Genomic DNA, 17,660 nt, shown 5'->3' with positions numbered 1-17,660 from the left:
CTGCTGTGCTTTTTTGTTTGTGCTATTAACACTGAGAGGCAGAGGCGGGACAAGGTCCTCCAGCACCTAAGTCTGAGACATCAAAGTGCACCCCTCCATCCTTCCCAACCCAGCGTCACACACTGATTGCTATTAGACTAAGAGGTGCCCAAGGGCCCCCAACACCTCTAGTTATCTGCCTTGCAGTCACTGCCATGTATCTCCTTTTCTTATTTCTCTCTGCTTCAAACACAATAGGGGAATAATAGCTGAGTGACTTGTGCGCCTCCTCCTACACTGCTCCCTGAGGCTGCAGCCTCTCTCGCCTCTGCCTCGAAAAGGCCCTGCTGAGAGGGCAATCTCTGGATCGGTGAGGATGGGGACACATGGGAACCAGAAAGAGACTGGAGGTTATCTGTGACCTGGACACAAAGGCAGAGGGAGCTTGTTTACATCTACCTGTTTTACAACCTTATAGTGTGCTTTGGTACAGGTTGGTAACTTGTTATTAGTGGTGTTCACATTCTTAATCTCGAATCAACTATTGATTTCAGAGACTATTGTTATATTATTACTATAACTAGTTGCTATTTTTATTGTTATCACCATGGTGATAAAGCATGTAGTGTTCACTAAGCCATTTACCTCAGGGAAATCTTAAAAAGGATTATGTCTTTAAGTTAAGGAGTGATTTCTAAACTTAAGATTTCAATCCTTAATGGGACTCAGAGCAGTGCAGTAACTATGGAAAGATGCATACCATTTTGAAGCTCTCTTTCTCCTCTTTCCAATGATATATAAACCGTATTCGCTATTTTCACGATTGAAATCACGGCTGCCATCTTGGATTCCTTATTCAGCATTGTATTATGCAGGATGACACTTTCCCTAGTGTCGGCAGCTCCATTCAGTGCAATGCAATGAAATACAAGGAACCCAGGGGGATATAATTACAAACATCATGCCGGTAGGTGTGAGGATATAATTAATAAGTTGTGGGTATGCTTAAAGGCATATCCACAGGCACTGCTCAGAGTCCCTTTAAATACCAACAGAATTCTAATGTTAAAGAGAGTGAGCCATATGCAATTCACTTTTTCTCCTTTGTTTTCTCCTAGGTGATATTTTTTTTATTTTTTTCATAAAATGCCTTTTAAGCTTCCAGCAAGCAAAAAAATACTCAAAATAAATGATAGTACTTTTTTTTTTGTACCAAGCTTTGGATAGTTTTTCAATTGTAAAATGCTGAAAAGTTAGAAGAAGAAGATGAAAAATTATCTCCTATGAGAAATAGGTGAAAAAGCTAATTGCATATGGGCCAGGATGTTAATTAACTGAGAGAAATGCAAATATAAAGTGTGGGAGGCGTTATCACCTGGCCTGAACTGTTGTTACGTGGAGCGTTACTACAAACTGCAATGTAAAGTAAAGTATTCTGAGCTGTCTGCTTTATTTTTTACTAGTTTATGCAGAAGGGGGGACTCTGTATAGACATCATCTCTGCCCTACACAGGCTAACTGTAATCATCCTGGCAGCAGGAGGGGTGGAGCTTCATCCTGCCTGCATGTGCTCCTTCCCTCCCTATCTACTGCATGTGAGAATAACTACAGGGGTGATAACTGAAGGACTGGAGTGATAAGACAACACTCTCACTGTGAAAGCTTATCACTACATGTTAATAAGGCAAGCATCTTTAGTGGATTAACACCTAAAATACTGATCGATGTGTGGTGATAAGTTTTCACTTGCCTTATCATCACCAGCATGACCTTAGTGAATTGTGGCCACTGTCTATACTCGCAGCGTTCCTTTGGTTATTTATTTGCTGGCTCTGATTTTGCTTCTATTGTTATACTCCCAGTATAGCTTGCCAGAGGAGCACCGGTGGTGGTGGTGACAGATGCCACTGCAGCCATGGAAAACGGAACATCTAGCAGTAAGATGTATAGCCACTTCACCCCTCAACTCTGCTGCATATTCTGGATGCGACTGCTTCTTTGCTCTCAGCCACTTCATCCTAGGGGGGTGACCCACCTCATCTGCCCCTTAAAACAGGCCTGCCTGGGACCCAATCCTGCAAGGCAAGGTTGCTAACCATTTAGCCACCACCCATGGGTAAGATGGGACAGATAACCTGGATGAGACCGCACCCATGGTTGGAAACTTGTAAAAACAAAACAGAGGACACCAAGAGCCCAATAGTGCAATATTGTCTGGTAAGCTCAATATATAATGTAATGTCAAAGGTTCTTATACTCACAAAGGTGGGTTACCATCAGGTAACCACTTGACAGGCAGGTGGGGAGTATTAGTACTGGACCTCACTCAGGTATAAAAGTCGCTCTCTGTAGATAGGAAAATGGGGAAAGAACCCCTCCACCAGGGGTGGACTTAATCGTGCTGTAATATGTACGAACAGAGGCGCCAAGCAGAGTAAAACAATGTTCTAAAAATGATAAAAAGAGGGACGTCGAGGTGGACTTACCTCCCTCTGGTAGTGGACATATACCGTATTTTTCGGACCATAAGACGCACTTTTTCTTCCCCAAACATAGGGGGGAAAAGTGCCTGCGTCTTATGGTCCAAATGCTAGCCGGCACCAGGTGTCAATCCACTGGGATTCCCCGTGGTAATGCGTCCCAGGCATCCCGCCTCCCTTGTCCTTCTCTATTCTGATTTTCCATCCCTCTGTCCTCCTCTATCTTGTCCCCCGTGTCCCCTCTGACTCTGCTGTGCAATGGGCTTACCGCTGCAGGCTACAGATGATCAGCGGTAAGCCTCCGGGAAAAAGCTGCGGCGGAAGTCCGTGAAGATGTTGAAATTTCCATCCCCTTCCATCCCCATCACTCGTGCTGGCAGTCCAAGTTGGTGGCTTACCGCTGCAGGCTACAGATGAACAGCGGTAAGCCTTCGGGGAAAAGCCACGTGGGTGTCCGTGCACGCTGCCTAATGTTTATCTAGCGTCACTTCCACCTTGGTGATGTAAGCGGAAGTGACGCTAGATAAACATTAGGCAGCGTGCACGGACACCCACGCGGCTTATCCCCGAAGGCTTACCGCTGATCATCTGTAGCCTGCAGCGGTAAGCCACCAACTTGGACTGCCAGCACGAGTGATGGGGATGGAAGGGGATGGAAATTTCAACATCTTCACGGACTTCCGCCGCGGCTTTTTCCGGAGGCTTACCGCTGATCATCTGTAGCCTGCAGCGGTAAGCCACCAACTTGGACTGCCAGCACAAGTGAAGGGGATGGAAATTTCAACATCTGCACGGACTCCCCCGTGGCATTTTCCCAGAGGCTTACCGCTGATCATCTGTAGCCTGTAGCGGTAAGCCCATTGCACAACAATCAGAGTCAGAGGAGGACGGGCTGCAAAGACACGGGGGACAAGATGGAGGACAGAGGGATGGAACAGCAGCAGGACACGCGACAAGATAGAGGAGGACAGGGGGAAACAGGCATATAATAGAGGACAGAGGGACGGCACAGTAACAGGACACAGGAGGACAAGATAGAGGAGGAATGAGGGAAGGGACAAGAGAGATGAGGACAAAAATGGGCACAGAATAGAGGGACAGCAGCAGGGGACACGGCACAAGATAGGAGGACAGGGGAACAGGACAGCTGCAGAACACGGGGACATGATACAGGAGGACAGGGACACAGGGAGACAAACTAGAACCCAAGGGACACAGAGGATGACACAAGGGTGACACTAAAGATACAAAGGGGGCACAAGGACACAAAAAGGTATGAGGAGGACATAATAATTGGGGAGGGGAGAAGGTCCACAAGATGCCCCTGTACCATGGATGCACCATGTTTAGTTATTTTTTTTTCCCCCCTGTTTTTTGTTCTCTAAATATAGGTGCGTCTTATGGTCCGGAGCGTCTTATGGTCCGAAAAATACGGTACTCAAATGCAGAGTAAAAAATATACAATTTATTCACAGCTCCATAAAATCGCAACGCGTTTCGCGGTCAACAATCCCGCTTCATCAGGCAGTACAGGAGCATATAAAACTGGTTCAGGTACACAGAGGCGCTCACACGCTTTATGGACCTGAACCAGTTTTATATGCTCCTGTACTGCCTGAACAAGCGGGATTGTTGACCGCGAAACGCGTTGCGATTTTATGGAGCTGTGAATAAATTGTATATTTTTTACTCTGCATTTGAGTATATGTCCACTACCAGAGGGAGGTAAGTCCACCTCGACTTCCCTCTTTTTATCATTTTTAGAACATTGTTTTACTCTGCTTGGCGCCTCTGTTCATACATATTACAGCATGGTTGGAAACGTTTCACATCCTGTAACAGAAAGTGCACTGTGTATTTGGGACTAGGATAGCATTCTGCTTACTCAGTTTTCAAGTGAGCACTGCAGTATAGATGGTACAGCAGCAAAAAATGCAACCTTATCCTTAGTATCCACTTTCTGGACATAAGATCAGGAAATTTAACACAATTCTAGGATTACGATTATTGATCAAGGGAAATTTACAGTCTGCTTACATGATACGAGCGGGAGGTGGATATGAAATAAGAACAGGGCGTAACTAGACATCACTGGGCCCCCCTGCGAAACTTTGGATGGGGGCCCCTCCCCGCAAAACTTTGGATGGGGCCCCCCACCCCCCTCGCTTTCTGCACAGGAAGATTGAGGACCAATGTGTTTTCCCCATGCAGATAAAAACTTGTACTCAGTATGAGACAAAAAGCTCTCAATGAAGCAGCAACAGTAAAGCTGGCCATACACTGGCCTGATTTGCCGCCGTTCGACAGCAGATTCGATCACTGGGATCGAATCTGCTGCCAATCATTCGCGCTAAACGCACCCGCCGATCCAATTTCCTCCAGAAATCAGATTGGTCCGTCGATCGCGCCGTGCGGGAAATTACCGTAGATCGCCCGCGGGTAGGGAGCGCGTGGCTAGCGGCGGCCGATCCGATACAGGTATACATTACCTGACGCTGGCTCCCGAGCATCTTCTCCGCGCTGCACCGCTCTGTTCCTGCTCATCCCAGCGTACATTAACTTCCTGTGTCACTCCAGTGACCAGGAAGTTCAAATAGAGGGCGCTCTATTTGAACTTCCTGGTCACGGTGTGACACAGTGTACGCTGGGATGCGGTGCGGGATGCGGAGCAGCGCAGAGAAGAGGACCCGGAGCCAGCTTCAGGTAATGTATACGGGGGGGGGGACAGGCGGCAGGAGCAGCTCAACAGATTGTGATCGGTTTCAGGCTGAAATCGATTCACAATCTGTTTGCAGTAAAGGCAGCCATACGATCCCTCTCTGATCGGGATCTGTCAGTTGGTCGATCTAATGGCAAATCGACCAGTGTATGGCTACCTTTAGACATCAATCTCCACTCCATTGAGTTGTAAAAGTATTCAGAGGCCATAAAGTGATTAGCCTGTGCGTTAAGAATCTAGGAATCTATTTGCTGAAACGGGAAAGTCTACAACTTTTTTTCAAAATGTGACTCCTTTGTTTCTAAGGTTGTACATCTAGTCATCAGAACTTTGCAGCAGTGAGAGACAGATGTTTTTTACGAACCCTAGGGAGCAGGGACAGTGTACAAATTCCAAAGTGTGTGTTATTCTGTGTGGTGGACACATGCAGTCAATATAACAATGGTGTGAGAGCAGAATATGTTTTTTTTCTCCATGCCCTTAGCTATCAGTCTCTCAAACTTTTCCCCCCACCGGCCCCCTGTGGTGTCTGGGCCCCCCTGCGGAGGCATCCCTTGCAGGGTCTATTGTTATGCCCCTGAATAAGAACATAATAAATTAATATGCAATTATGTGATTATGATATTGATATTAATAGGAAATGATTTGAATACAATATAATATAATTAGGAAATGATATGAATAAAGATTAAGTAATTACCAGAAAAGTGCAAAGTTTGTTTCATCTGTGGAGCTCTGTCTGCATATTGAACAAGATTTTCTGACTCCTGTTTAAATTAACTTTTTTCTCTTTTTCAATTTGTTTATTAAATGCTTGCTGAGATGTCCAATGAAACTCACAGCCAGCATGCTTTATTTTAATTAAAATACTGGGTCTGTTTATAGAAATCAGATACTTATCTTCTGAAAAAGTCCTGGAAACTAAAGTTTAAAGAATGACAGCATTAGAGTATACATCGTGGACATCATTTCTGACCAGAGGCATGGTTTAAAGTTTAAACCATACCTCTGGTCAGAAATGATGTCCACGATGTATACTCTAATGATGTCATGTTAAAATAACCTGGGACATTTTGGGGTTACAGCAGCGCAGCTTAATGACAGCAGCGCACACTATGCAGCCATAGCATACGCTGTTAAATTACGTGCGGCTTGGATAGTTTAAAGAGCGCTTCGTTATACTTAAAGTGTGCTCCAGTGAACCTGCCCGGAGCCCAGCGGGTCCAGTAGCTTCAAAGTATGATATTTCTGCACTTTGATTCGCCCTGTAGGCTGCCTGTCACTTGACAGTCAGGCTATTGGGCTAATCAAAGTGCAGGAATATCGTACTTTGAAGCTACTGGACCCGAAGTAACATAGAAGTGGGAAGTGATGTCAAGGCTAATCTTTCCCCTCCTTTCTACCTGCATACAGGATATAGCATTTGGGCGCATATACAGTGGTTAGCAAAAGTATTCAGCCCCCTTGAAGTTTTCCACATTTTGTCGCATTACTGCGACAAACATAAATCAATTTTATTGGAATTCCATGTGATAGACCAATACAAAGTAGTGTACACGTGAGAAGTGGAATGAAAATCATACATGGTTCCAAACATTTTTGACAAATAAATAACTACAAAGTGAGGTGTGCATAATTATTCAGCCCCCTTTGATCTGAGTGCAGTCAGTTGCCCATAGAGATTGCCTGATGAGTGCTAATGGCTAAATAGAGTGCACCTGTGTGTAATCTACAGGGAGTGCAGAATCATTAGGCAAATGAGTATTTTGACCACATCATCCTCTTTATGCATGTTGTCTTACTCCAAACTGTATAGGCTCGAAAGCCTACTACCAATTAAGCATATTAGGTGATGTGCATCTCTGTAATGAGAAGGGGTGTGGTCTAATGACATCAACACCCTATATCAGGTGTGCATAATTATTAGGCAACTTCCTTTCCTTTGGCAAAATGGGTCAAAAGAAGGACTTGACAGGCTCAGAAAAGTCAAAAATAGTGAGATATCTTGCAGAGGGATGCAGCACTCTTAAAATAGCAAAGCTTCTGAAGCGTGATCATCGAACAATCAAGCGTTTCATTCAAAATAGTCAACAGGGTCGCAAGAAGCGTGTGGAAAAACCAAGGCGCAAAATAACTGCCCATGAACTGAGAAAAGTCAAGCGTGCAGCTGCAAAGATGCCACTTGCCACCAGTTTGGCCATATTTCAGAGCTGCAACATCACTGGAGTGCCCAAAAGCACAAGGTGTGCAATACTCAGAGACATGGCCAAGGTAAGAAATGCTGAAAGACGACCACCACTGAACAAGACACACAAGCTAAAACGTCAAGAATGGGCCAAGAAATATCTCAAGACTGATTTTTCTAAGGTTTTATGGACTGATGATGAAATGAGAGTGAGTCTTGATGAGATAGATGGATGGGCCCGTGGCTGGATTGGTAAAGGGCAGAGAGCTCCATTCCGACTTAGACACCAGCAAGGTGGAGGTGGAGTACTGGTTTGGGCTGGTATCATCAAAGATGAGCTTGTGGGGCCTTTTCGGGTTGAGGATGGAGTCAAGCTCAACTCCCAGTCCTACTGCCAGTTTCTGGAAGACACCTTCTTCAAGCAGTGGTACAGGAAGAAGTCTGCATCTTTCAAGAAAAACATGATTTTCATGCAGGACAATGCTCCATCACACGCGTCCAAGTACTCCACAGCGTGGCTGGCAAGAAAGGGTATAAAAGAAGAAAAACTAATGACATGGCCTCCTTGTTCACCTGATCTGAACCCCATAGAGAACCTGTGGTCCATCATAAAATGTGAGATTTACAAGGAGTGAAAACAGTACACCTCTCTGAACAGTGTCTGGGAGGCTGTGGTTGCTGCTGCACGCAATGTTGATGGTGAACAGATCAAAACACTGACAGATTCCATGGATGGCAGGCTTTTGAGTGTCCTTGCAAAGAAAGGTGGCTATATTGGTCACTGATTTGTTTTTGTTTTGTTTTTGAATGTCAGAAATGTATATTTGTGAATGTTGAGATGTTATATTGGTTTCACTGGTAACAATAAATAATTTAAATGGGTATATATTTGTTTTTTGTTAAGTTGCCTAATAATTATGTACAGTAATAGTCACCTGCACACACAGATATCCCCCTAAAAACTCAAACTAAAAACAAACTAAAAACTACTTTCAAAAATATTCAGCTTTTATATTAATGAGTTTTTTGGGTTCATTGAGAACATGGTTGTTGTTCAATAATAAAATTATTCCTCAAAAATACAACTTGCCTAATAATTCTGCACTCCCTGTAATGTCAGTACAAATACAGCTGCTCTGTGACGGCCTCAGAGGTTGTCTAAGAGAATATTGGGAGCAACAGCACCATGAAGTCCAAAGAACACACCAGACAGGTCAGGGATAAAGTTTTGAGAAATTGAAAGCAGGCTTAGGTGACAAAAAGATTTCCAAAGCCTTGAACATCCCAAGGAGCACTGTTCAAGCAATCATTCAGAAATGGAAGGAGTATGGCACAACTGTAAACCTACCAAGACAAGGCCGTCCACCTAAACGCACAGGCCGAACAAGGAGAGCGCTAATCAGAAATGCAGTCAAGAGGCCCATGGTGACTCTGGACGAGCTGCAGAGATCTACAGCTCAGGTGGGGGAATCTGTCCATAGGACAGCTGTTAGTCGTGCACTGCACAAAGTTGGCCTTTATGGAAGATTGGCAAGAAGAAAGCCATTGTTAACAGAAAAGCATAAGAAGTCCCGTTTGCAGTTTTCCACAAGCCATGGGGGGGGGGGGGGGGGGGGCGCACAGCAAACATGTGGAAGATGGTGCTCTGGTCAGGTCAGATGAGACCAAGATGGAACTTTTTGACCAAAATGCAAAACGCTATGTGTTTGCTGGAAAACTAACACTGCACATCACTCTGAACACACCATCCCCACTGTCAAATATGGTGGTGCAGCATCATGCTCTTGGGGGGGCTTCTCTTCAGCAGGGACAGGGAAGCTGGTCAGAGTTGATGGGAAGATGGATGGAGCCAAATACAGGGCAAACTTGGAAGAAAACCTTTTGGAGTCTGCAAAAGACTTGAGACTGGGGTGGAGGTTCACCTTCCAGCAGGACAACAAGCCTAAACATAAAGCCAGGGCAACAATGGAACGGTTTAAAACAAAACATATCCATGTGTTAGAATGGCCCAGTCAAAGTCCACATCTAAATCCAGTCGAGAATCTTTGTCAAGATCTGAAAACTGCTGTTCAGAAACGCTGTCCATCTAATCTGACTAAGCTGGAGCTGTTTTGCAAAGAAGAATGGGCAAGGATTTCAGTCTCTAGATGTGCAAAGCTGGTAGAAACATACCCGAAAAGACTGGCAGCTGTAATTGCAGCGAAAGGTGGTTCTACAAAGTATTGACTCAGGGGGCTGAATAATTACGCACTTTGCAATTTTTTTTTTTTTTTAAATGTTTGGAATCATGTATGATTTTCGTTCCACTTCTCACGTGTACACCACTTTGTATTGGTCTTTCACGTGGAATTCCAATAAAATTGATTCACGTTTGTAGCAGCAATATGACAAAATGTGGAAAACTTCAAGGCTGACGAATACTTTTGCAAACCACTGTATTGGTATGTTTACCCTACCTGATTTGGCTATTAGGGTAGGAACATGAATGCATAATGCACTGGGGGAGGCACCCTTTCACACCCATGGGAGCGGCTCAATTTCAATCCACCATATTTAAAGTGCAGCTGAATGCAGCAACTCAGCTCTTACTTGGGCTAGATGGGGGGTGGTTGTGAGATGGGAATTGTATATATATATGTGTATATATGTGTAAATAGTCTCTGCACCCACTAGCACTCCTAACGAAGCCCTTCGGGGTGAAACATGTCGAATGACGAATTCATTTATGTTTCACTGTACATATATAGGAGCACCCCATGAGTATATGTTGTTGCATCCCCCGCCATACCCTTTGTATTTTTTGCTGGGTTGGTCTACTATACTTGACTACGATCTGGTGCTGGACAGGCGTTTTGTCAGTAGTCTGGCACAGCCTTGTGACTAATACCCAAACAACTTGTTTTAAGTGTACAGAGCAATGTTATTGTGTGAGGCGTCTGGAGGATAGTTACACCCAACTACAGATACATACAAGACAGTGGAGGAAGATAAACAAAGACCCCCCAGTCCGCCCTTCATATCAAGTTTTGCACACCTGCACTGATGATATGTACTTTTATTAATAAAGTGTACAATTTTTAGTACCCTACTCTATAGGACTTTTTTTGTCCTCTTTTCGACCTTGTGCACAGAATTTGACTGATTATAAGTGTGAGAAGTTGAGTGAAGACTGCATATCAACATTAAAGGGATACTTAAGTCAAGGGGCAAAATGAGTTTAACTCACCTGGGGCTTTCCTCAGCCCCCTGCAGCCGATCGGTGCCCTCACAGCCCCGCTCTGATGCTCCTGGACCCGCCGACGGCGACTTCCGGTTTCGCCGTCACCGGCCGACAGGCATGGGAACGCGAGTGATTTTCCGCATTCCCAGCCATAATATCGCCCCCTATGCTGCTATTGCGGCCAGGAGGCGCAATAGCAGCATAGGGGGCGATATTATGGCTGGGAACGCGGAAAATCACTCGCGTTCCCATGCCTGTCGGCCGGTGAGGGCGGAACCGGAAGTCGCTGCCGGCTGGTCCAGGAGCATCAGAGCGGGGCTGCGAGGGCACCGATCAGCTGCAGGGGGCTGAGGAAAGCCCCAGGTGAGTTAAACTCATTTTTGCTCCTTGACTTAAGTATCCCTTTAAAGGGACTCCGAGCAGTGCAGAAACTATGGTAAGATGCATATCATTTTAAAGCTCTCTTTCTCCTCTTTCCAATGATATATAAACCGCCGCCCTACGTCTTTTAGTTTTCGCTATTTTCGCGATTGAAATTGCCGCGGCCGCGATTTCAATCGCGAAAATAAAGAAAACTAAAAGGCGTAGAGTGACGATTTAGGTGTCGCCAGAAAGAGGAGAAGGAGAGCTTTAAAATGATATCCATCTTTCCATAGTTACTTGTATTACACAGGACGACACTTTCCCCAGTGTCAGCAGCTCCATTCAGCAGAAAAAGTCGGCCTGTGTAATACAATGTAACTATGGAAAGATGGATATCATTTTAAAGCTCTCTTTCTCCTCTTTCTGGCAACACCTAAATCGTTGCCCTACGCCTTTTAGTTTTCTTTATTTTCGCGATTGAAATCGCGGGCGCTGCAATTTCAATCGCGAAAATAGCGAAAACTAAAAGGCGTAGGGCAGCGCTTTATATATCATTGGAAAGAGGAGAAAGAGAGCTTTAAAATGATATGCATCTTTCCATAGTTTCTGTACTGCTCGGAGTCCCTTTAACTCTCCATATAGGGAAGGTACAGGAAATAAACATGGAGGTGATGTTGGTATCAATCTGCAAGAACATGGTTCATTCAGCCCACTCTCCTGCATCTATCCTTTGCCTTCCATTTTTTAAAGTCCACTCAGTCCATTTCTATTTCCCTTCCAACTCCAGAATGCGGTTCTACAAACCTAGCCCAGACACTCTTTTTATGGGCCATTTTTTCGTCTGACTTTCTGTTTCACCATTACGGATTTCAACAGCCCCATTGACACTAACAACTCAGCTGCTTCTACGTTTCTGTCACTCACCTCCTCTTTTGACCTTACACAATGGTCATTTACAAAGACTCACACTGATGATGGCCACACACTTGACATGATTTTTGAATGCTTCTCCTTCCCATTCAGTTTCTGAAGCTCCTGTTTCAGACTTTACAACCACAACTCCTCAAACACATTTCAAACTATCCACTATTTTGATTTCCAGGCTTTTCCAACTTCCCTCTGTCCCTCACCTCTTTCCAACTGTTCAGTATTACCGTAGTAAAACCCCCTTTCTTTTCTCATCTCTAAATCTCATCCCCGTACTTGGGCCTTTGCACCTATTTCTTCTCACCTCATTACTCACCTTTCCTCTTCCATCATACCTGTACTAACCTCAACATTCTTCTCCATAGGTACCGGGTACTTTCCCATTCACATTAATGCCTTCACAAAAGTTACCAACAACTTATTAACTCATAAATGTAAAGTATCCTATTTTAATGACATCTAGTTTTCTGAAACTCAATATAGGCAAAACAGAAATTTTAATTTTTCCACCATTAGATTTGGCTCGCCTGTCTGACATAACCATCAGGATTGATAACACACCATTAATCCATGTTCCACAAGTTTGTTGCCAAGGTGTAATTCTTGATTTGGTGCTCTGGCTCAAGTACCACATCAACACACTAATCATTGCAGCACCTAGAGAACATCTTCCACAACACTTTTGTATTTAGGATAAAGTTAAATTACTGGGTCATGCCTTAATACCTTCCCTACTTGACTACAACAGCCTGTTTCTCGGTGTTCTACCTGCTAACTTAACTTGCTCTGCTTCAGTCCATCATGAAATCTGCAACTGTTCAGTCAAGCATACATTCTTACCTAGGACACTATAATGAGCCACAAACCACCACACTACCACCTTGTCTACAGCTCTTTCCTTCACTTGTTGTTTCAGTCTCTTAACCCCAAGCTACCTCTTCAATCTGGTTTCAGGAAATATCACAGCTGTGAAACAGCCCTCACCCAGATTTGCAATGATCTGCTCATTGCAAGAGACAAGGGTCAATGTTCCATCCTGATTTTGCTCGACCTCTCAGCGGCTTTTGACACAGTCGATCATGAAATCTTACTCAACAGGCTACAAGAGTACTCTGGCATAGATGGCATTGTTCTCCGGTGGTTCAACTCCTTCCTGGCTGGCAGAACACAAAGGGTAGCCTTAGGGCCCTTCCTCTCCAACCCTGTACCACTAAAATACGGGTACCTCAGGGCGCAATATTATCCCCTTTACTGTTCACCATATACATGCTGCCACTTGGAGAAATCATACAAAAACATGGCCTGACATATCATTGCTATGCTGATGACACCCAGCTATATTTGTCATTCAAACCTGACGTCACAGACCCTACTCCACAAATAAACGCATGCTTAGCTGAGCTTCAGGAGTGGATGAATAATAATTGGCTAAAACTTAATGCTGACAAAACTGAGGTTCTTGTTATCGAGGGCCAGGGCTCAACAGCAAAGCAGCTCCAGTCTCAACCAACACCGCTAAGGATAGGGAGCTCAGACCTGAACAACTCAGACTGTGTGCGCAGCCTGGGAGTACTGATTGATGGGAAATTAAGCTTCAGGAATCAAATCTCAGCTGTTGTGAAACATTCCTTCTTTCACCTAAGGAATATTGCAAGGATTAAACACCTAATTCCTTCAGAGGATCTTCCAACCCTAGTTCATGCCTTCGTCACATCAAGGTTAGACTACTGCAACGTCCTCTACACAGGCCTGCATAAGAAAGACTTACGCCGCCTGCAATTAGTACAGAATGCCGCCGCAAGGCTGTTAACGAGCCAACCCCGCCATTGCCACATAACACCAACCCTGAGCTCACTCCACTGGCTACCGATAAAATGGAGAATTCTGTTTAAGATTGGCTTACTGACATTCAAATCCTTGCACAATCTGGGCCCTGGATACCTGAAGGACTTGTTGCAACTACATCACACCCCCCACAATCTTAGATCAAAAGGACGTAACACCTTGGTCACCCCCAGAGTCCACCTCAAAACCTTTGGAGACAGAGCCTTTTGTCATGCTGCCCCTACACTTTGGAACTCCCTGCCACACCCAATCAGGATAGCCCCATCCCTGGAAACATTTAAGTCTTAACTGAAAACCTACCTTTTCAGTCTGGCATTCATGAACATCTGACTATCTCCTCTGTAACACAACCCAGCCTGAAACCCTGTATTAATCTGAGACACAGCTATGCGCATTGGCTTCAATTCATCAAGCATTACCGCATTCGGTAATGCTGAAAACAGCTGACTTAACGAAGCACTTTAGAAAATGTTAATTCATCAAAGCTGTTACCGAATGAGAAGCTGAAATGACACAGCAATGAGATAAATTACCGACATGTGCTCAACAAATGTTAATTCATCAAGGTTCCCACATTCGATAACACATTTGTTGGTGTTTATCTCAAGCTCTCCCCTGTCGTTACAGGCTTCGAAAGCCTTCTGTGTGAATGTTTTCATGATTAGCAGGAGCAGGCAGCCAATAGAAACAGCCCCTGTTCTCCTGCAAGTGCAGCTGATAGGTCACACAGGCTTCTCCACACAAGCTTTCAGACCCCCCAGGCAGTGAGCAGGCAGAGAACGGGACAAAAGATATCCCCAGATACCCTTCGGTGGTGTAACCCTTTCAGGCCCTGTTTGATAATGCAAAGATGCTGGTGGTGAAATCACCAAGCATGGCATTTGTAATGTCTCCAGGAAGTTCATCTACGTTGTGGCAAATAAATAAAATGTTAAGAAAGACTGATCGACAGATTCAGAGCAGCAGAGGCAGTATAAATAACAGTAACTATAACACCTTTACATGTAAAGGGATGTCTGGATGCCTTCTATTGTTATCAGCTTGTAACAACACAGAGACATTCCAAGCTGCTCTGCACCACTCTGCTGTTATCGAACAGCCTTTGATGAATTGAAGCCTAGTAGTTCAGTAACTTAACGAACCTCTACCACACATGGGAAAATATTGATGAATTAGCACAGTGAAGTGTAAAATACCGAATGCGGTATTTTAAGGACTGGGGTTTTGTTATCGAACACCCTTTGATGAATTGAAGCCTTTGAGTCCTATGGGAGAAAAGCGCTTTACAAATGTTATTGTATTGTATAATATTCCAAAATGCATGCAGACTGTTTGATTCTTCTGTTTGTTCAGATTGTTTGATCCTCATCAGTGCATGGCATGGATTAATTTAGCTCTATGGAGTAGGCTCTGTACAAATTAACAAACTGACACATCATTGCATTCCAGTGGTTCTGTAGGTGTGTATAGCTTCTAAGGGTAATAATGGTAACAATGGTTAATTTGCATATATTCAGCAGTGATGCACTGGGAGACATCTCAAGCTCACTCCAAGCTGAATTATCACAAATTCTTTCTGTTTTAAGAAAGCAAACTTTTGTTTTTCTTAGCATTTTAGTAAGGGGGCTTTTACGACCATTGTAGCCCCTTACACACTCCAATGAGTTCCGGGTCACCATGAGCTGGTTAGTCTGTACATTTCCAATAAGAGACACAGCAGAAATGAGCAGTAATATTAAGCAAGTCCACTAGATGGAGACAGATACATCCATAACAATTAGAATTCAGTTCATAACAGCTCAGGCAGTTTAAATGTTTAAAGGATGCCACAGAGGAGCTAAACCAGCAAATTCCAGCCACACTTGCCTAGAGCCTACAGGATGCCTATTTGCACAGAGTTGAGAGTTTTGAAAACATACATTTTTTTTATAGAAAGGATGCACACAGGGATGTAACAATAGACCTTGCAAGGAATGCAGCTGCAGGGGGCCCAGAAGTTGTGGGTGCATAGTGTGGTTATTGTGGGCATGCAAAGCTCACCTTTTTACTCTGGTCTACCTCCCCCCCCCCCTCACTAGTGCTTTAAAGGAGTCATCAGGGCAAATATACTAAAATGAGTGGTACTTACCGGGGGATTCCTCCAGCCCCAAGCTCCCAGGACCTTCCTCGCCGCAGCTCTGCCTTCAGCCGTTTGCCGGACCTCCGACCCGGTCCCCGGCGATGACGTCAGAGCGACCTGGAGGTCGCTCTGCACTGCGTCTGCGCGATCGGCGCTGTCAATCACCGCCACGTGGGCCGGAGCAGACTATTGACAGCGCCGCTCATGCTGGCGCAGTACAGAGCGACCTCCAGGTCGCTCTGACGTCATCGCCGGGACCGGGTCGGAGCTCCGGCGAACGGCTGAAGGCAGAGCTGCGGCGAGGGACATCCTGGGAGCTGGAGGAAGCCCCCGGTAAGTACCACTCATTTTACTTTACGTTGCCTGATGACTCCTTTAACCAATGTACAGTGCTGCGTAATATGTTGGTGCTTTATAAATACAATGAATAAATAATATATACAGTAAAATAGCGTGGGTTATGTGGTATGTGACATGTACAGCACAGCCAGCTAGTGAAAGAAGTGGAGCATGGACCGATGTTAAGGAGGGTTCCCAGCAGCGGCAGAGGACAAGAGGATAGTGTGGGAAGCCTCTGGAGGATCCTGGAGGAGCCGCGGGATCTCTTTAGATAAATGAGGTAATTATGTAGAGAAACAATCAGAAGATACAGCGCCTATAAAATAAAGTGTTTCCTTAATTGATTAATTGCAAATGACTAACTTTCCAAATGACCCTCGTATGTATTATACACATCATGAAAAGGGAAACTGCTGACTGAAAGGGAATAGGTTCATTTACAGAATGGCCAGGAAGGTAGTACATGCCCCATGTGATATGTCCAGCCCCTGATAACTCTGTGTGAAGTAACATGCAGGATGGGAGGGGGGGGGGGGGAGGGGACTTCAGAGGGAGGAGTCAGTGTGGCATGCCAGTGGTGGTATTTGTCCGAAGAGATGGAGGAATCCAGGCACTGAAAAACAACCAGAGGGGGCACTTCTAGTTGAGGATACACACACCACAGCACTGCCAAATACATTCAATTATTTTCACCCTACTGTAAGTGCATATTAGCCTGGTGGTAAGTACCGGTAGTACACATATTGCAATGTTCTGCACATATTATAAATATCAAAAGTCCAGCTGAATCTGACATATTTCTACTAGATATTGATATATCAGTCATACGATATTTCCTCCAAAAAAAGATCCTCCTTATAAATATTTTTCTTTTTCAGAACAGATGATCAGAGCTGATGAATTTAGAATTTGATTTCGCTCTGAATTAAATGTTAAATTGACAGTTCCATGATTTTTGCATTGAAGTCGATGGCACTGACTTAAATTACTTGTGAAGTCCCCAACAAATTCTTTGGAACAATATACAATATCTGTTTGCACCTTAGTCAGCTTGCTGTTGGTGCACCTCCTGCTCTTCAGTACAGTGCAATACTCAGTAGAGGCACCACTGAAATGTATATATGATAGTCATCAAATTCCACAACATTAAGTCATTTTTCCTCCTCTGTAAATGTTTCAAGGACCCTCTTCTTGCATATGTTATTGCCGTGTGTAATTGCTGTATTGTAACCCTATCCTATACTAGTCCTGTTCATGCCAAGCCCAATTCCGGGCTCAACCTAGTAATGTTTAGCGAAATAAAGAATTCTGATATACAAAAATGGGATGGCACCACAGATTAAAAATTCTCTTGTACTTTAATTGGCAAAACGTGCAAAAACTTTATTGGCTACCATTAATAAATTAATGTTTTTGCAAGCTTGCCAATTAAAGTAAAAGAGCATTTTTAATTTGTGGTGCCAGACTGTTTTTGTTTTGCTGAT

This window comes from Hyperolius riggenbachi, chromosome 12 (assembly GCF_040937935.1).
Source record: "Hyperolius riggenbachi isolate aHypRig1 chromosome 12, aHypRig1.pri, whole genome shotgun sequence".
Lineage (NCBI taxonomy): Eukaryota > Metazoa > Chordata > Amphibia > Anura > Hyperoliidae > Hyperolius > Hyperolius riggenbachi.
This window is presented reverse-complemented; position numbering follows the sequence as displayed.